This window comes from Marmota marmota, unplaced genomic scaffold, assembly GCF_001458135.2.
Source record: "Marmota marmota marmota unplaced genomic scaffold, marMar, whole genome shotgun sequence".
Lineage (NCBI taxonomy): Eukaryota > Metazoa > Chordata > Mammalia > Rodentia > Sciuridae > Marmota > Marmota marmota.
The window spans coordinates 5,097,274-5,119,435 of NW_026000137.1; the positions used below are offsets into that span (position 1 = coordinate 5,097,274).

The window sequence follows — 22,162 nt, forward strand, 5'->3', positions numbered from 1 at the left end:
TTGTTTGTTTGTTTTTTTTTTTTTTTTTGGCTAATATGCAATCTATGAAAAACAGACAATAAATATCTAATAAACAAAGAAATATATATTAGATGGTGATAAATTTTAGGGAGTAAAATAAAGCAGTTTAAGGTCAATAAATGGTTCCAAAAATTGGGTCTGGGGGACCAGAGAGCAAGGACTGTTGATTTATATAGGTGGTTAAAGCAAGGCTTCACAGAGAAGATGGCATTTCAGCAAAAACCTAAAAAATGAATGATCCATAACTATGTTTGTACAAAGAACATTTCAAGTCCAAAGTAAGAGAATCTTGGAATGGGTGAGGGAAAGAGTACCGTAAAATGAAATCAGAGGGCAAGTGGGAACCATATTAGGTAGACCCTTTTTAGGGCCTTGGCTTTTACTCTAAAAGAGGAGAAGAGTTAACCTCTGTAGGCTTCTCAGCAAGAGAAACACAATCTCTGCTATTTAAAATGATCATCCCATATCCATCTTTAAAAGTAATTATGTAAGTACTTTACACATTACACCAAAGTTAAATTACAGATGAATAAAAAGTACTAGAAGAGAGCATGAGAGAATAGATATATATTATATTCACATGTATAATAAAATTTCATGTTTATGAAATCAAATATGTTTCAGATATACGTAATTTCATATATATGCATGAAATTTATATTACAGCTTTCATATAACACAAAACTTAGAAGTTACAGAAAGATGAATACAATTAAAATTTTCCTGGCAAAAAATATTTTCCAAAAGCCAAATTGAAATTAAAAAAACTTGCTGGGTCTGGGGTTGTGGCTCAGAGGCAAAGCATTTGCCTAGCATGTGTGAGGCACTGGGTTTGATTCTCAGTACCACATATAAATAAATAAAGGTCCATTGACAACTAAAAAAAATTAATAAAAAGAACTTGTTAAACAAGTATGTTTCTCAATACATATCTTGCTTGAATTTTCACCAGTCTGTGACAATATAATCTAATTTTTTATGCTTGAAGTCTTTTTCTCTTCTTTGGTAGAGCTCTTTTTTTGTTGTTTTTGTTTGTTGTTATTGTTGTTATTTGTTGTTATCCTCATAAATTCTTTTCCCCATGCAGAAAAAATAAATAAATAAATAAAAATAAAATAAAATGATCATCCCAGCTGCTGTGTTATACTAATATTTAGAACAGCAAGGACTGAAGCAGGGATTACCGAAATACCCAGGAGAAAGAAGTTGGTGGCTTTGATCAGGACAGTAATGGGAGAACTGGATAGAACTAACCAAATTCTGGGTATATTTATTTATTTTTTAGCTTTCTTTTTTGGTTCTGGAAATTGAACCCAGGACCTGGCACAGGCTAAGCCCATGTTCTACCACCAAGCTATACTCCCAGCCTGGATATATTTTGAATATAGAACCAATTTGTTGATAGATTTGATATGGAGTGCAAAAAAAAAAAAAGTCAGAGATGGAGTTGTCATTTAACAAGATAAAAAAGGTTACTAGAATAGCACAATAGGGCTGGGTCAAGAAAGTAAGGAGCAAGGAGCAGAACAAAAATCAAGATTTGGTTTTGGACATTTAGGGTGCATGTGGCTCTTTGTCATCTGAGAAATCCTCTGATTTCTCAGTTTCCACTCAGAGAGATTCTGATAGACACTCCTTTTGAAGGTCTTGATCCTTTTATTGAAATCAAGCCCTTTATGATACTAAAAAAACTTGCCTTACCATTCAGGCATTTGAAGAAAGCAAAACTGTGATCTGCTGCAGTAATTCTTCAGTTTGAGGTAGAAATGACTGTATGACAACCAGGCTCTTAGAATGGTATTTGTCTTCCATAGAAGCCTTAATGAAATCAGTTGGTTTCCCTGAGCTATAATTATAATGGCTTCCAGTTCTGCTTCTATCCAAATTCTTTCATTCCTGCTACAACATCTTCCACATGTCCTAAAATTTTATATATCCATGGGATGGCTATTCTCACATCTGTACAGTTTTTAAACACAATGCACTTTCTGAATTTGGATGACATTGCATTTGAAATTTAAAAATAAACAGATGTCCTTAGTAAAATAACATTGGAGATATATGCCTAAGGAGTCAGAAGGGAGATCCTTTCAAAACAGTAGACCAAATATGGTAGTGGACATTCTCTTGACCCCTGCTGAGAACTGAAAATAAAACCATCACCATTTTCTAAAGTTCACATGGCAACAGTGATTAAGTAGCAAGCAGATTATTTTGTTTAAATAGGACTGAGTGTTATTTGCCCTTGCATTAGGTTAACGTCCAATATGAAAATTGGTTCTTTTTATTGAATCTAAACATTATGTATACAACATATGAAAAGCAGATCCTGACACTGTAATTGGAAGATACTGGTTTCCTGTGAAAATATGCCATTATTAATTCCTTAATAATCAAAAGATACATGTGTTTTATTTCCTTTGTTTGAAGATTGACACCTTTTTGTTATAATAGTTTAAATTCTAATGAGTATATTTAGTCCATAACAATATATTCTTGATAAAAATCTGTAGCTAGGACCAAGTCATTACAGACCAATTAAGCTAAAACTTTATAAAGCTGAATCAAAACAAGATTTTGGAAGGAAACATCAGCTATTCTCACAAATTTCCACAAGAGGGCAATAAACTATAAGATTTTGTCATAACATCAAACATCCTAGGACCAAAATATTACCTATTAGTCCTTTGATTTTTTTTTTTTTAAGAAATGTGCCCTCACATGCTCCTTATGGAAAAAACATATGAATCTGATTTTTCCCTTTTTATATTCTTTAACTAAATACCATAAATCATAAAAACGAATAAACTTTAATAGGCACTTGGTAATATATAAAAGATAAATCATGTATAAACTAATATATCTCATGTCTAAATCACTGTAATTGAGACAACCTGTATTATTTAATGCTTAGTAACAAAATGTTCCTGAGAGCAATTTTTATTCAGAAGGTAAAATCAAGATGAAAAGTAATAATTAATAAATAACAAAAAGGTACAACATCTAACGTGCTCCAAAATATCAAGAAAGCCCAAACATGGTTTTACAAAATTCTGACAGTGTCTCTAGACACAAGCTGACTTTTCTGTGTTCAGTTTTGCTTAGTTTTAAATGAAAGTTTCTAAAGGTAGAAGTAAATTTTACTTAGTTAAAATAACTGAAGTCCAAAAGCAGAAATATGTGTTCTACTCCTGATTCAAACTCATTATAAAATTTCCTGAAAATAATTATTTCATGCTTTTTTGGGGGGGGGGACTAAATCCAGGGACACTTTACCACTGAGCTACATCCCCAGTCCTTTTTGGGGGGTGGGGGGAAGCGGGGTGTGTGCCAGGGATTGAACTCAGGGGCACTCCACTATTGAGCCACATCCCCAGCCCTATTTTGATTTTATTTAGAGACAGGGTCTCACTGAGTTGATTAGCACCTCACTTTTGCTGAGCCGGCTTTGAACTCACAATCCTCCTGTCTCAGTCCTCCAAGCCACTGGAATTATAGGTGTGTGCCACTGTGCCGGGTTCCCAGTCCTTTTTATTTTAGTGACAGGGTCTCATTAAATTGTTTAGAGTTTCGCCAAGTTGCTGAGGTTGACCTCTCCACCAGACTGATCTCTCAGGACTCATGCTTCAACTGCCTTAATATTTTCCTAGTGGTTGGTAAACAGCAAACACTCAATAACTGCTTGTGAGACAAGAGAGCTACATTTCTAACTTAGCAATGGAAAGAAAATATTTTAAAGTTTCCCAATAAAAAAATTTAACAAAACTAAATTATAGTGCTAACTTGTTCAGTACCAAAAAACATAAAACAAACAAAAAGGAAAAGAGATGATTCAGTTTAAATAGAAGGCCAAGTAATGACACATTAGTTTGCAAGATGTTGCGAAACAAATAAGTGATGGCCACCTGTGTATCACCATTATTGACAGGACAGAGGAAAGAGATGTATTCCCATGTCAAACATCAGAAAACACTCTGTGATCATGAAGGTTATGAGAAAGGAAGCAAGAAGGATGAACTCCGTTCTTTGGAGATCTCTGAGAATTGACGGATCCTCCCACAATAGCTATGAGGTAGGTGGAATTCTGGCAGAGAAAAAAAAAGGGCTCTTGAGGTCACTTGCAGCCTTCTGTCTTTATGCAAGGAGCCCAGAGTTTCCATTTACTGAAATTTCCATTATTCCATGAACATATAAAAACTGATATGAAGGAGGAGTGGGGTAAAACTGGTACCAAGGGGCTAAAAATCTACAGAAACTGAAGTTACCAAACCACTCCTGTCGGAATTTGGATGAAACCAGAAAAATGTTCCCTGTATCACTGTTGGGCATCATATTTATAATTCCAAAGCCTCTGGTTTCTATAATTTTAATTTTATTTTTTTTTATTTTTAAAAAATACTTATTTTTTAGTTGTAGTTAGACACAATACTTTTGTTTTATTTATTTATTTTTATGTGGTGCTGAGGATAGAACCCAGGGCCTCACACGCTAGGGGAGTGCTCTACCACTGAGCCACAAGCCAGCCCCCAATAACTTTAATTTTAAAATTTCCTTAGTTTAAACACCACACATACACATACACACACACACACACACACACACACACACACAATTATCACTAATTTAAAATTATTTCTTAAAATAAAATAGAAACTTCTATTTAAAATTTTAAAATATATATATATTGAAAGAATGAATGAAAAGTAAACTTTTGGACACTTACTGAAGTCCATGACATGTTGACAATGCAACAAATGAGACAGGATTTCCTCGGATCTGGCCCTGGTAGTAACAGTGCTCTCCTCCCTGAAAACAGAAACAGAGGACGAGGAGAACCAGGAGCATCATTTCAGTAGAGGTTTCTGCTCTCACTGCACTTGCATGTACCATAAAGTTCTATGCAATATGTCATTATTCAGATTAGCATTATCAAACCACTTCTAACAGAATTATTCAGAAATATTCCTAATGAGATGACTTCAAACCCAAAGAGAGGGACGTAAAAGTTGACTTCATTTTCTTTTTATGTATGTGGTAGCAGAGAACAAAGAAACAGATATTAAAATACATACATGTTCCCTGCAACAAAGTAAGTTTAATCATCTAGTTCCCGAGTTATGAGATATTCAACCTCAAGCAGCAGTAAAGGAATACTTTCACATGGAGCTAAGTAAAATGGACTATAAATTATGTAAGAGTTACTAAATTATAAAGATGGAGAAAAAAATGACTGTTTTTATGATGTTTATCTCAAAACTTGACTGCTACACATCAAAAAAAGAAACTATATATATCAATATTTTTGATGAATATAGATGCAAAATCCTCAACAAAATATCTGTAAATCAAATTCAATAGCAGGGTGAAAAGATCCTACATCACGATCGATCAAGTAATCCCTGGCTTCATTCCAGGGATTCAAGGTTGGTTTAACATATGCAAATCAGTAAATGTAACTCACTACATAGACAGAATCAAGGATAAAAGTCACATGATCATCTCAATAGCTGCAGAGAAAGCATTTAATAAAATCCACCATTTCTTCATGATAAAAATCCTGAATAAACTAGGTATAGAAGGCTCATTCCTCAACATAATAAAGGTTACACATGACAAATCATAGTCAGCATCATACTGAATGAGGAAAATTGAAAGCATTTCTTCCAAATCAAAAACAAGGCAAAGGTGTCCACTCTCACCACTCTTACTCAACATAGTACTGGAAACTTTAGTCACATAAGGAAAAAAAAATAAAAGAAAAACAAATAGGAACAGAGGAAATCATATTATTCCTAATTGCAGATGATATGATTCTATATCTAGGAAATGCTAAAAAGTCCACCAAAATTTCTTAGAACTGAAAAATAAATTCAGTAAAGTAGCAGGATACAAAATCAAAATACAAAAATTAGCACCTTTTCTATACACCAATAATAAACTCACTGAAAAAAAATCAGGAAAATAATCCTATGTGCAACACTTCAAGAAAATAAAACAAAATATCTAGAAATAAATCTAACAATGTGAAAGACCTCTACAATGAAAATTGTAAAACACTGAAGAAAGAAATTAGACACCAAAAAGTGGAAAGACCTCCCATAATCATGAACTGGGAGAATGAAGATGGTTAAAAAGGTCATACCACCAAAAATGATCTACAGAGTCAACACAATCCCCATCAAAATACCAATGACATTCTTCACCAAACTAAAAAAGGCAATCCTAAAATTCATTGCCAAAGCAATCCTGAGCAAAAAGAACAATACTGGAGCCATCAAATACCCAATATCAAAATACGCTATCAGCCACTATAAGAAAAACAGTATGGTACTGGCATTGAAAAAAAAAAAAAGACATAAAGACCAATAGAATAGATGGGAGGGCCTAAGAACAAACCCACACATCTATGTTCATATAATTATTAACAGAAGAATGAAAAACCTATGTTGGAGAAAAGACAGCCTCTTCAATAAATGGTGCTAGAAAAATTGAATATCTGCAAGCAGAAAATTGAAACTAGAGCCCTATCTCTCACCCAGTATAAAAATCAATTCAAAATGGATCAAAGACCTTAAGGTAAGAACTGAAACTTGGGAACTACTAAAAGAAAACAGAGAGGAAACACTTCAAGACATAAGCATAAACAATGATTTCCTGAACAAGACTATAGTTCAGAAAATAACAGCAAGAATTCACAAATGGGATTATGTCAAATTAAATAGCTTCTGCATAACAAAGGAAACAATCTACAGAGTAAAGGAACAGGTTAAAGAATGGGAGAAAATCTTTTCCAGCTATTCAGCTGACAGAGAATTATTACCCAGAGCATATAAATAACTCAAAAAATGTAACACCAAAAGAACAAGTAATCCAATCAATAAATGAAAAAATGACCTGAATAGACACCTCAAAGGAAGCACAAATGACCAATTAAGTGAAAAAGTACTCAATGTCTTTATCCATCAGGGAAGCTCAAATCAAAACTATACTGAGATTTCATTCAGAATGGCTATTATCAAGAAAGTAAAAAATAACAAACACAGGTAAGGACATTGTGGGTGGCAGAGGGGAAGGAACCCCGAGACACTGTTTGTGGGAATGTTAACTAGTACAACTACTATGGAAATCAGTATGTAGGTTCCTCAAAAAAACAAAAATAGAATCACCATATGATCCATTTCTACCACTGCTTGGTATACACCTGAAGGAACTAAAGTCAGCACACAATAGAGATATCTGGATACCTATGTTCATCACAGCACTAGTCAAGTTATGGAATCAGCCTGGATGCCCATCAGTGAATGAGTGGATTTTTAAAAAAATGTGTTATATATACACTATGGAGTATTATTCAGCCACAAAGAAGAACAAAATCATGTTACTTCAAGAAAATGAGTGAAACTGAATATGATTATGTTGTGTGAAAAAAGCCAGAGTCAGACAAGTATCACATATTTTCTCCCATACATAGAATCTGGAGGGGAATAAAAAGATGACATTAAAGCAGAAGGGGGGGGGGGTCATTAGGGAAGAGGGAGGGGGTCAGGTGATAGAATGATAAAAGAGCATAATAGGGAGGGTAGATATGAGCAAAGAATGTTGTATGCATGTATGAAAATGTCACAAAGAATTAACATGTGCTAGTAATTAAAATATTAGAAAAAAATTGACTGTACCTAAGTTTATGTTATTCTTTTCTAAAACCAGGAATGGCTTTACGATTAAGCAGTCCAGCAGTAGGGTTTGAGATGGTGAAGTGTCTTCTATCAGACAGTCACATTAAATTCTATTAAGATTCATTTGTTTAGATTAAATGTACTTGGAAAAGAAAAGAGGGTAAATCTTTTGACATCTTACAATGTTGCTTTAAAATACTCCCTAGGCTACCTGGTTCAAAGACCAGCAGCGCTGACATCATCCAAATCTTCTTAGAAATGCCAATCCCAGACTAACTGCATCAAAATCTGCATTTTAACAAGGTCCCTAGGCACATTAAATTTTGAGAAGCTCTGCTCTAAATGACCTTTTCCCATTCTCCTACTAAGCTCCTATTTCTTCAGTAGTTGAAAGCTTATAATTAAATTGACTCATTGAGACAAGAAAAAATAAAAGAGGAAGGACTGATAGAATGGGTAGTTAAAGGGGAAAATAAATGTTACCTACTTTAATCTGGTTTAAGTGCTAATCCTACTTCAAATATTCAGTGCTTGACAAGAAAAGGGGAGAGAACAGAAAAAAAAAATGAAAATTTAACAAGTCCAAAGACATTTTCTTTACCAGAATTCCAAGGAAAACAGCCTGTCCTGAGACTAACATAGTTCATGAGATAATTCCATAAGAGTTGATGAGTCTCAATTTTGAGGAGGGAGTGGAGAGCAGATTAAATCCTACACAACGCAATCCCTGGCCCTGTAATACCTCTAAAAGCCCAGAGGAGTCACTGAGCACCGTGAACCAAGGAGTGTGGTTGGATTTAATGGAGAAGACAGAATGGTGTTTCATATATGGGTCAGACAATGATGGACCGTAGAAGGTCACAAGGACTTGGGAGCAGATAGGAGTCTTGACAAAAGGACATAGGACACTGACTATGTGATAAGAATTGGTGTGGTGTAAGTGTTGTGTGTTTGTTTTTTTTCAATGTTCAGTTTCCTTTAAAAACCTCCATCTCCCTGAAGGGCGGGTACAGGCAACTGGACAATAGCAAGAGATGTTCACCTGACTTGCCCTGATTGAAAGCTTCCCCCAGGTGCTGGAAGGCCCCTGCCCAGGAAAATTACTCTTGAACCAGCAGCTGGGTCTCCTCACTGGCAGGATCCGGTTTCTGCCATGTATATGACTGACTCCTACTCTACCTGTCAATCTAGACTCAGCAGAAAGGCAAGCTCCTGCCCTCGGAAGACCCAGACTCCAGAAATGGAGCTGCTGTTCTTGGTTCCAAAGAGGATGACACTGACAAAGGTGTTCTTCCTCAGCTTGTCCAATCTGCTAAAACATTCCAGTGATGAGGTTGCAACCCATGAAGGTCTGGGTGAGCTCTTCAGGAAAGCCATACTCAGCATGCCACAAGGACCAGCCATCTTTATCAAAATGCTCCTAATAATACAGTAGCGCCTCAGACAGCATATCCCCATGGGAGTATTTGCATTTAAATTCATCCAACACAAAGGCACACTTAGGCAAAGAGGTCCTTGGCCTTGGGCTCAGCAGCCAGTGCCTGCTCATGTTCATCCATCTCTTCCTCTGGAGCTGGGGCAACTACCTTTTCCTCCTCTTTCCACTCGGTCTGGGGCTTCTACTTCTCTTCCCATAAACACTTGTCTTTCCATGGCAAAACATTCTCTTTCCATGGTGAACCCTTCTCTTTCCATGGCATGTTCTTTATAGGCTGGCTCTTTGCAAACTTCTTAGCATCAAACTGAGCCCTGTTCTCACACAGCTTCACCTTCCCCAAGACAGCCCCCCGAACTGGGGCTGGTTAATGCCAGGTAAGGAACCCATGATTGGTATTGGGTAAGGCCTGGTGGAAAGAAGGCTCCAAGACCTGTTTCTGGAGTCACAACAGGGTACAGACAACTGTTATGTCAGCCAGTGTCACTCATTCACCCAAAAGAAAAGTCCTTGTCTTCAAGTGAGCATCCAGCAACCCCAGAATTTACCTCACCTCCTCCTTTGCATTCTCAATGGCCTGTTTGTTGTGGTACAATGATGCCCAAGGTAGAAAACACCCAGGTACTGGCTGGGGGCACCATGTCACTATCAGCAAAGCTCACCCTCTGCCCCACCTGGGATGCTGCCTCTGGAGTACTTTTCTGCAGCTTCCCATTGCTCACACAATAGGAGATGGCATTGCTCTCAAACACACAGAATCCACTGTCACCCTCAAATATTGGAAGCTTGCCAGCAAGAAATTTGCAGAGAAATTCAGGGTGTACTTGGTTTGGCCAAAGTAGAAATGGTGTGGTGCAGAAAGCACGTGGATCTGAGCCCTACTGTACTGAACAGTGATGAGGACCTTGAAGGCCCACCAGTTTTCGGGATATGTGTCCATGGTCCCAGCCATTGCAGTGATTCTGCATATAAAAGGGTGTGTTGACACTATAAACTCTCGGCTTCTTCACCTAATAAATTGTGTGATCTCAAAGCAAGTCATGGAAGCTGTGGTGTGTGTTTCCTCATCTGTCAAATGGAGATAATTATCTCATGGGTTATTATGAGGATTAATAATGAACTAATAAGCATAAAGGATTTAGAATAATGCTTGGTCCTTGGTAAGCACTTAATACTGTTTGCTATAATTGTAAATACTGCGTGTCAACTACTGTTCTACTAAATTTATATACACAATCACATTACATCTCACATCAATCCTACAAAGAAATTTTGTTATACTTACTCCACCCTGAAGGCTACAATTCTTAAAGTCAAGTTAAACCTACAAAGTTGCCAAGTAGGGATGTGAACTTTGAGTGAAGGCAAAGCCTGTGTGACTTCCCTAACACTAGCTATGAGGTGGATCTAGAACTATGGGTTATGCAATGCAAATTGAACAAGTTTCTTTTAGTAGGAATGGGGGTAAATTTACAGAAGTTTAAGTACCCTCTGTTGGCGTTAGACTGATGAACAGTCATTAAGACTACATTCTAAGTGCATTTGAGGACATTGACTCAGATGACCCCGATTTTCTGAACACAGCTGATCTGACCAATCAACACTCTAGCTTTGCACTAGCCAGACATGGAAGGTTAATAGTCGTCAAGGTGAACTGGACAGAGAAAGAACTGTTTAAATGTATTTCCCTAGGCTGTGCCCTGAGTAACTCAACCAGAACTTCTCTCTCAGAAGTGTAAGACTCAAAATGAATAGCAACACATAAACATAAAAGAAACAAAGAGAAGTAAGTAGGAACAAGAGCACAAAAAGAGGTACCAGGTTAGGAAACAATGGATACCAGCAGTCAATATTATGTGGGGGAGATAGATCAGTAGCAAAGCCTACCAGGAATGCTTTATAAATTACTGATGTTTTCTTTAAAATACCAACTCTGGGAAACATGTCATATTACATCATAAAAAGGACAAGGAATTCATTTGATTAGATAATGAAAAACAATCTTGCACTAATTTCTGATTCAGAAAAATAGGAGTCAGTCCAACAACAGCATATGATCAGGACCCATCTGCACAAAAGGCTAACACGACAAGTGCAGAAGAGCTCAATATGGTTGAGTCATTATCGAATGTTTCCATGACACTTCAAGAAAAGCATAAACACCAAGGAGGAAATATCTCCTCAGTTGGGCTACTATCATTCACATCTTGAGGCTTTCAATTGGTGATATATTTATTTCTTCTAAATAGCAGTGGATATTTTTTATGTTATATTTTTCAGACATTATTCACCATGAACCAGTAATTATTTAAACTAAGAAGTAATGAAGATTTTTTTCCCTTTAACATTTCTGGAAATTTTTTTTTTAATCCAAGATAGAGGATTCAATGGTAATGAGCTTCTTTAATTTATATATCTATTATAAAATTATTAAAATAAATTATTATGTACATTTAGTCAACTTTTATTTTACAAATAATTAGTATCTATTATTTCATTTTTAATTCATTATATTTATTTATTTATTGCATCACTGGAGATTGGACCCAAGGTCTCACACTTGCAAAGCAAGTGCTCTACCACTGAATTAAATCCCCAGTTCCTATCAGTTTTAAATGACACACACTTGCAACAAGAATTCTAAGAATTTAGAGTATACAAGGTAAAGAGTAAAAATACTCCCTTCATACACATATACTTCTGTCAGTCTGTATGTAGCATTACTAAATGTGCAAATTAAATTTTAATAATATTTGGAGACAAATACAATTATAGTTCTTTGCACATAAAATATGCATTGCAATTGAAAATAAAAACTGCATTTTATTAAAAATTATATATTTCAATAAAGACTGCTGACTTAAGCCAATTTATTCAAACTTAATCAATTATGACATCTCTCCATATCTTTAAGTGACTTCTAGATAAGCAGGTATTATATATAGTAACGTAAGACAGATGTTGTAGGAAAAGAAAAAAAGCCAGTACATTCTGATAGAGATGGGCTCTTTATCCTACTGCCAGTCAAAGCTTTGTTCCTTATTGTCTCTTTGTTCCAGAAATAAATCCATTGTCCTTGAAACTTTCCTCAAACACCTTGATGTAATAACATAGTCATAACATTACAAATGTTTATTGTCAGCTAATTAGATAGTGACAAGTAAAAGAACATTCACCTCTATAAAAATTAATTATATGGTAGTTCATGTGTCCATTTATTGGTTTAGCTTCCCAGTGGGAAAAAAACCTTGTTGTAATTTTTATTCCAAGGAAATAAAAATAGTCATTTATTTGCAAGACTCAAAAGGTACCATATTTTTATTAGACAACCAGCAATATCGCAAAAGAAAAATAGAATTTATTATACAGAAGACATAATAAGGATAATGCAAAGAAAGTTATTCAGCCTGGGTTATAACATGATGTAAACCAAATAAAAACAAACAACTGGAACACAGCATCAAGGCCACAGTCTTTTCCCCTCTCTCCAGATCAGCAAAGGAAACCTGACTTTTTCAACTCCAAGATGGGCCAGGGCCACTTCCTCCAAAATGCTTTCTCAGACTCCCACCTCTTTATAAGTTACTTTCTTTCCTTCTCTGGATTTTCATAGTTATTTTTACTTTTATTTTTGTAATCTGTACTACATCTATTTCTACCTGCATTCCTGTTTCTGTCTTATTTGATTAAGTAGATTTTAGTTTCCCAAATGTGCTTTTAGAGACATATATCTAAGATACCTCATCAATATAATAAACATAAAATCTGCCCAAGGTGCCTCATCAGGGAATCAGGGGATCATATGGGATAACAAGATTACATATACCATAAACTGATATGTAAATGGGTGAGAACACAGGCAATATTTCCTGAAAGAGGGATCTACAGTGTCCCTTGAGTTATGATTCTCATCCTTTGTTAAGAGTAACAATTCAGGGCATTGATTTATAACGCAGTTTATAAATCTCTTGCCCAGAGTTCATTTGGGCAATTCTCAGGTGAGATCCAAAAATACACAATTTAACAAATAGTCCATGTTTTTCTTTTTCTGAGATTACATTAGAGAGATGGATCTCAGATTATCTTAGTGCTTTTAAAATCCCAATGCCCAGGCCACACTCCAAACCAATTCTATGATAATCTAGATATGATATGGGATATGAAATGGGATGCAGACCTCCACATTTCTTTAAATACTTCAGATGGTTCAATACAATGCAATGACTGAGAACCCCTGCAGGAGAGAAATAACTATTCAAAGCAGTGGTTCCCCAAACTGACTCTCAGAATCAATGCAGTGGGCTTTGTAAACCAACGGATTCCCGGGCCTTCTCTCAGACCTGCTGGATCAGAATCTCCAAGGAGGCTGCTACAACCTCAGGTTTTTCTTATAGTTGCAAACGTTTTCACAGGTAAAACATTAATTTGGAATTGTTAACCTAGAATATTCAATGTCAAACCACCCTCACGCCATGGATACCAGAGATCTTTCAGAGAATAAAAATGTCTACCATAGCCTGGGCACCATGCTTGATGATATACATACGAGTTCATGATGACTAATGAGGTAAATATTATTTCCCTCCTTATACAAATGAGAAAATACAGATCAGGAGTGCTCCCACCCAGCCAGGCAATCTTGACAGAGAGTCAAAACTCTTCATAAAATGGCTTTACACCTGACTTGTGAGAAGCCCATGTTCTCAAGCCTCACCCTAGATTCAGGTGCTCTGGAATGTGGCTTGACCCTGTTTCAGCCTATGGTCTAAGTGATTTCAGTTTAGGAACCACTGCTTTGTACTACACCTGGCTCTAATTCTGAAGCTCCTTGTACCCAGCTCAGTGAAATCCTGCACTAGTTCCTAAGAGGATACTTTCTGTTTCAACACCACAATTTTCCACTTCTTGTTTCCTCCAAACCATTTGGTTTTATGAGAAAAAAAAATGGAAGGTAAGATAAGAATATGTAAGAAGGGGCTGGTTTGCCAGAAACTGAAAGTTTCCAAGACGGCTCTTCTTTCCATGCTACATTCATGAAAGTCACAGCCAACCCTAAACATCTGCTCAGGTATAGAGAATAAGGGTATCGGATTACACTACCTCAGTAAGAAAAGTAGAGACAAACAATCTCATCTCATTTTATAGTAAAGTAAAATTAAATAAAGCTGTCACATCGTGGTTTTAAAATGCCAATAATCCATGGATATATATATACTAAAACATGTCAAGTCTTTACCAGCTCATGCCAAAATGAGCAAAATAATTATAACATAGTAAATTTTAAAACTAAATATATTTAATTTGTAAAAATCTGTCCTTTGTTCTAAGATTAGTTTCTTTGATTATTTAAAAATATCCAGTTTTTTTCTTCTTTTAAATTTTGAAATGATTTTATATAGAAACATTGCAAAGATGGCACAGAGAATTCCAGCATGCCCAGTTTTTGCTGTTGTTAACACCTTATATTTCCTTAGTACATTTGTCAAAACCAAGAAACTGACATTTGTACATTACTTTATATTAAACTCTGACTATTTAGGTTTCATTGTTTTTTCTACTAGTTTCCTCTTTCTGTTCCATGAAATAATCTGGGGTACCATATTACATTAGCTTCACATTCATTCTTTTTTTTTTTTTTTTTTTAATAGAAGCAAGTTTATTGTCAGGAGAATCTGACCGACTGCCTCTATGGAGAGACAACAGTAGCAGATTTCCTCTAAGCCAAACTTTTTTTCTTTATTTTTTTAATTGATTTTATTTTTTTTAAATATACGACAGCAGAATGCATTACAATTCTTGTTACACATATAGAGCATAGTTTTTCATATCCTTGTATGTAAAGTGTGTTCATGCCAATTCATGTCTTTATACATGTACTTTGTGGGTTTTTTGTATTACAATTCTCATTACACATGTATACCACAATTTTTCATATCTCTGTATATAAAGTATGTTGACACCCAATTCCAGTCTTCATACATGGACTTTGGATAATGATGTCCTCATTCATTTTTAATTGGCAGCAAAAGTAAATAATATCTGTATGTCTTGAGAAGGGTATCTCCATTTATGGCAAAATAAAAAACTTGCAACCCTATATTAATCCCCCAAAATCATTTTGATAGGATACTAGTCTATGAAAAACAAAGGTCTAAGACATAAATTTTGTGGGGATTCTACTTAACCTATTACTTTTTCTCATCTCTTTAAACATGGTTAATCAAATTTTTATATTCATAATTCAAGGATTTTGCTTCTAAGAAGTTTGGCCCAAAGGTAAAAACTGGAGGTGTCTATTAGGACATCTAATAGAATTAACCTGCATCTTAATCATTTTTAGCCAGCCAATTTAGTTTCTCATAACTTTATTTAAAAATAAACATCCTTGGGGCTGGGGTTGTGGCTCAGTGGTAGAGCATTTGCCTAGCATGTGTGAGGCACTGGGTTTGGTTCTCAGCACCGCACATAAATAAATAAAATAAAGGTCCATCGACAACTAAAAAAATATTAAAAATAAAAATTAAATCCTAATTTTCACACAAATAGTATGGCAAACCAGATCTTCCATTCTATTACTAAGTCAAACAGGACTTCCCAAATTGCTTATTTTTAACCACAAAATAGTCAAGAGAAATTATTTTTCAGCTGTCAGGTAATCATTACACACCCACTAGTATAACAGATGTCTTATCAGGCTACTGAAAAATTTTAGGTTCCCACAAAGTGCTCCTCAGCAACAAATTACTGTAATGCAAAGAGTACTTACCAGGTTCTCTGAGATGCAGTTCTAAATTAGAAGAATGGAAAATCAATGTGGACAACATACAGTGACTGTATAATTATAAACTCATGAAATTATAACTCTTTCCAGGAAACCACTACATCATTGTACCCTTTTTACAAATAATAAACCTTAAATGTGCAGCTCTATATGGACTTTTTTTAGCATATGGGATATATATTACCTAAAATATTTTTCTAATTGATGTTTGAATAGTAACAGGAAAAAAATATAATTGGCCAAAAAAAAAAATAACTGCCCACACAAACCAAAAAAAAAAAATAAAAAATCTGGAAGCCTTAAAATAGAGGAAGAATAAGATTTTTGTTCCATCAGAAAAGAATATTTTTGTTGCTTTCTTTTTGTGGGTGCTGGGATTGAACCCAGGGCATTGTGTATGTGAGGAAAGCACTCCACCAACTGAGCTATATCCCCAGCCCTGCTTTCTTACTTAACGATAAAAAGAAAGAAAACATAACTACTATATGAGGATCTGAGTTGAGGGAGGGGGAAAAAAGCAAATTGTTTTTCCTCTATCTTTGCCCTTTGCCATGAGATTATTCTCTTTTAATTTCATTCCTGTCCTCTTTCCATCCACTCCTTTTTTGAAGGAAGAATAAAGAGACATTTTCAGTAGTCAAAAGAAGAGTCTGTTGTAGCATTTTTTTTCTCTCCTGCACCTTGAGAATTATACTCTATGCCTAAGAAGTCCACACATCCTTCAGTAATCATTTTTACCCCTCCATAAATGATTTTGGATTAGCTCAGGACTGATTTAAAGGTACAAACAGAGGGTCATCTTACTAAGGAGGAAGTTCACAAACAATGCCTGTCATGGTTTAGATATGAGGTATCCCCCAAAAGTTCCTGTGTAAGACTATGCAAGAATGTTCAGAGATGAAATGTTTAGATTACAAAAGCCATAAACAAATCAGTAGATTAATCCACTGATATGGATTAAGTGGGTGGTTAATGTAGGCAGGTGGGGGTGGTTGAGGAAAACAGGTCACTGAGGGCATGCCTATGGGGTTTATATTTTGTTCCTGGTAAGCTGAGCTCCCTCTCTCTGCTTCCTGGCTGTCATGTCCTGGGCTGCTTTTCTTTGCTACGCCCTCTGTCACCCTCTAATGTCCTCCCTCACCTCTGGCCCAGAGCTATGAAACTGGCTGATCATGAATTGCCACTCTGAAACCATGAGCCCAAAATAAACTTTTCCTCCTCTAAGATCTTCATGTTGGGTATTCTGGTCACAGTGATGCAAAAGTTGGCCAAAACAACGTCCTTTAGGAAAGGCGAATAGGTATTTAAGGTTTTCTCTGATTTAAGAATAATAATAATAGTGCTAAGCATAACAAATAAAGTGCTCTTTTTTTCAGTAGCTGTTTCTATAGGCATAAGTTGATCATGCATCATTTCTGTTATTTTTCCTTTAAAATGAAGGAGGAAGTAGAACCAGAGTTGCTTTAGATTCTATGATTTGCAAGCTATATATATATATATATATATATATATATATATATTTTTTTTTTTTTTAATCATTTAGATTCTATGATTTGCAAGCTATATATATATTTTAAATCAACCTTTTTTTCCTTAAGTACAGGGACAACTTCAAAAAAAATCAATATCTTGTAGGCTGCATTTACCATAAAGAGATGAAATTTAAAACTACAAAAGATGTTTATAAGTTTGAAAAATGTTTAAATGCTAAATATAAAAAATTTTAAACTATTAACGTTATTTCTAAAAATCTAAATAATTTATGAGTCACATAAAAATCATAGAATAAGTTTTTTTTGTAATCTATATACCTGAACAGTGAAAAAAAAAAAAAATCTATGTATTAGAAATTTTGGGATGGTGCTAAAAAACTACATCAAACCAAATTTTACATTCTTAAATATTTACAGAAAAGAATGATTTTTAAAAAGAAGACTGGTAATAAGTTAAATATTACACTTAATGAGTTCCCCAAAGAACGACAGAGGAAAAAAATAATTTTTTAACTTAAAAAAAAGGAAATTACAAATATAAGAAATTATTATAAACAATAGTAAAGCAAAAGATGGTTCTTTGAAAAAAAATTTAATGAATGAAGTCTAACAAGATTGACAAAGTAAAAGAATGAATAAAGCCAAATGGAAATGAATAAAGCCAAATAGAAGACAGGCTGATTCAGAAGTTGACTTTATAAAACATCAAAGGATTTCAAGCCTGGGTTGAGGTCTTAGCTTAGCTAGACGTATGTGTGCTTAGCACCCAAACAAAATAAAACAAGAAAACCAGGAAGCAAATATAGCAAAATACTAACATTTGTTGAATCTACAAATGGATATCTTTTTGACATTTATATAATTTTATATGTTTAAATATTTCAAAATTTTAAAAACATATCAATGGTATGGGCTGGGGTTATGGTTCAGTGATAGAGTGGTTGCCTCGCACATGTGAGGCATTGGATTCAATACTCAGCACCACATAAAAATAAATCAAGATATTGTCTCCACCTACAACTAAAATTATATATATATATATATATATATAAATAAAGGTAAATTACGGGGCTGGGACTGTAGCTCAGTGGTAGAGCACTTGCCTCAGCACCACATGTAAATAAATAAATAAAGTAAATTGCTGGTACTTTATTACTTGAATTAACATTGATTTAAAAGTGGCTCTAAAGTAACTTAAGAGGGAAAGAAACATAAATATGAGTTTCCATACAGAAGATAATTTAGCATAAGGATAAGGTGAGCATAAGGATCACTATTTGGTTTTTATTTTTCCTGTTTAAATCACTATCCTTTTTTAATCATTGCAAAGGAAATAAAATATCCTCCCAGACCTGTCCAAACTGGACATTACCCGCACATTGACACATTGTTGGGTGAACAGGAGAAATAACCCAACTTACTAATGCTTGAATTCATTCATTCACTTACTTTTTTCATTCAATAGAATATTTATTATCTTCTAGGTACACACATCCTGCTAAATACTGAATATGCATATAGTATAAGCTTCTCTTGGAGTAACATCTTAAGCAATTTATAGTCTAAGGGCACAGAAGACTGTCTGTCCTGTTATGAAGTGGAGAGTGAGGGACGCTGTTGATGATCCTGACATATCCCCCGTGCCATGAGCAGATTCAGAAGTTAGCAGTAAAAACTGACAGAAGCCACCAAAGACTTAGCCAGAAATTCTTTTCAAGTTGCCACTTTACCACACTAAAAGTATCAGAAGTGATATTTATGGAGCACTTCCCACACCCAAGCTCTGGCTATGTGTTTGTTTTGCTTCCTTATTAGAGGAGGAAATTGAAACACAGGAGGCATAAATAAATTGTCTAAGGCCACACTAACACAAACTGGCAAAGTCAGGACTGAATTTAGGTCTATTGAGCCCTAACAATATTCTTGGTCTAGATCTAAGCTTTATTGCCTCCAAACTATAGATTTGTCCTAGACTTAGAAACAAAAGAAGTGATTGGTCCCATCTGTTCATGCTTCTCAAGAAGCCCTTTATTTATTTTATCTCAATGAGCTATGTAGCACAGTCTTAAGGAGATGGCACATACTCAGCCTGAAACTCTAACTGCCATGTGGAATATCTATGACCCCCCTCAGAACCACAAGGCAAGCTCTCTACCTTCTAGACACAGTCACAGACACATTTCCAGATTTTCAGACTATTGAGAGAAGAGAAAACAAAGAAGAGAGCCAATGTGCAGTCCACAGGCATGAACAGTTTTAATCCTTCAGGATGCACCACTGCATTCCTACTTTTATCCTTCCTCCTCTGCATCACTTGATCCACCTCTGACTCTCCACCTTCTCTGGTTTCTTCCTGTTGTTTTCCTGCACCAAGATCCAGCAGTAAGGCCTCTGGGCCTTTGCACATGCTAGTTCCACTGCCTGAGAAATTGTTCCACTCCAATTTCACCTGCCCATTACTTACCTTTCAAACTTCAGAGTTAATATTATTTCATCAAGAACGTCTTCGGAACAGGGAAATGTATGTAGCTCAGTGGTAGAGCATGTGCTGAGTATACACAAAGCCCAAAGTTCCATTCCCAGTACCAGGGGACTGGCATGACTTCTCTGACCAACCAGAATAGGTCAGGTTTTCCATCAGATGCTCTCAGAGCAATGTGTATTTCTCTTTGGGGCACTTATTATTTCTGTAATTTATAAGACTTTTTGGCAATTATTTGTACTATGTGTGCCACTCCTAATAGACAAGTTTCAGGAAAGCAAAATTTGCATCATCTATTCTTAGCACCTATATCCCCATGCCTGGCCTATGGCAAGCATTCAGATCATATTTACTGAATGAATGAGGGTGGAAAACACAAATAATGTATCTGAAAGTATTGGCTTGTTTTTATTCTGCCACAAATCACTACTGATAGATTTCTATACATTTAAACTCCATACGCCTGAGTTTTTAGGAGTTTCCTCTAAAGGTGGGAGATAATCAAGCCCACCTGCATATACCTCCGTAGGTACAAAGACAAGACTCATAGGTGCAAAGAAAAGACTGCTATAATAAAATGCCAAATGTAGCCCTGATCAATTACCATCCCACACATAAAATGGCAATAAACACTCAAACCACTCAATATATCAAGGATACTTATTCTCTGGCCTTTACTACCTGCTCTTATTTTTATAGTAGCTACTTATTCACTGGAAAGCAAGAATTTTTATCAATAAACAAGAAGATAACTGTAGTTTAGGATAACACCAAAGGAATAAGCTGGGTTTTTTGTTTGTTTGTTTTAAACCAGTTAAAACTTATCTAAAACAACACTCTACAACTTGCTGTTCAGTTATAAATACAGTTCACCCTGATTTTAAAAAGAAATTGCAGTAGTAGACTTGCAAAGACATTATGTAATGAAAAAGCTGATTTGATAATTAGAATTACAATAGAAAATATACTCTATTATAATCAGTTCTATATATAGAAATACCATTAGTGCCACTTCAATTTTTTAAAAAACTTGTAGCTGAAAATGTCTTTTAATTCTATAGATAACATCTTGAGTATTAATAGATGAAATAACTTTGAAACTTAATTGGGGGTAAAAATCTTATACCAGAAAGAAAAAAAAAGGGCCTTTCTACTCGATAGGTTACAAATGGAGCTTAGGAACAGAACCCATGCTGACAGCAGCTGTCACTTTTCATTTTTCCTTACTCCTAGCCCTAGGATGCCTGACCTGTATCAACTGGTAATGGGCCAATATATTTTCTGCAGGCTACAGAGTTAAGACCACTTGGAATCTTCACAATGCCATTAGGGCAGCTGATGCATTATACATGATGATGGACCTTGAGCAACCTTGCTTCGGTCCCAAGAGAAAGCAAAATTTACTTAATCCCCAAAGAATTTTTTTTTCCTATAATGCAAAAAGAATTAAATAATGAAATATGAGACCTTCCTGAAACCACACTGATTACAAGATGGCAGAGGAGCATATGTCTGCCTGAGCCTGCCAGGGGGAAAATGCACACACCAGCAAGCTCATCAGGGAGACTCTAAATTCACAGATGCCTAGTGGTGGACAAAAAGTAAAGTTAGGTGACATACCTAGAATAACTAATGCTACAAGTGAGGAGGAAACAAACATTTGCTCAGTTTGTTTATAAGATTTCTGTAGCTCTTATATTCCCTTCCTATATAGAGAGTGTTGAGAAAGGCAAGGGAGGGGATGAAAGGGAACAGGAAGTAGGGGGATGGGCATTTTAAAGCACCTTGGCAAGAATGTAACCAAATATCTTTTAGTCTTCTAGCAGGATGATTCCACCTTTTGGTTTAGTTACTATTGCCCATAAAACTACACATTTTCTCCAGATGCAGATAAATGTATACATAGGCATCAGATAGGCATAAGAACTGAGCCATATGCTTGCCATATGTAAGAGAGCAACATATTTCAAACAGTAATAGTTTAGAAGCCATGGGGCTCCCCTGTAATGCACAATGCACAATCCAATTCCCACGGAGAACAAAGGACTAAAAATAAACCGAACAGTAAATAGATGAAAAAAACAGGGCATCTTTAGAAGGCATTTGGTTCTGTTTGGAATAATGGAAATTTTACATTGGAATAAATGAGACTCATCTGAACCAATCACACCTTCAATTTATGACTTACTAAAAACAACTGCTAAAGGAGATGTAATTTCAAATGGCAACTTCTGTGGGTGCTGTTGTTAAAATACTAGCATTCTAATTCCTTTG

General features: G+C 35.4%; 1 protein-coding gene across 5 annotated transcripts in view; it reads right to left on the bottom strand.

The window, feature by feature from the left end:
- Positions 1–22,162, bottom strand: part of Adam22 (ADAM metallopeptidase domain 22) — a 186,389-nt gene that overhangs the window by 84,086 nt on the left and 80,141 nt on the right. For 4 of the 5 annotated variants that reach the window (XM_048785447.1, XM_048785448.1, XM_048785446.1 and 1 more), the window contains exon 3: positions 4,745–4,827. The gene's annotated coding sequence lies outside the window, so the exon portion shown is untranslated. Of the gene's footprint in view, positions 1–4,744; positions 4,828–9,685; positions 9,695–22,162 lie in introns of those variants that run through there. The other variant, XM_048785444.1, reaches the window with a different exon arrangement.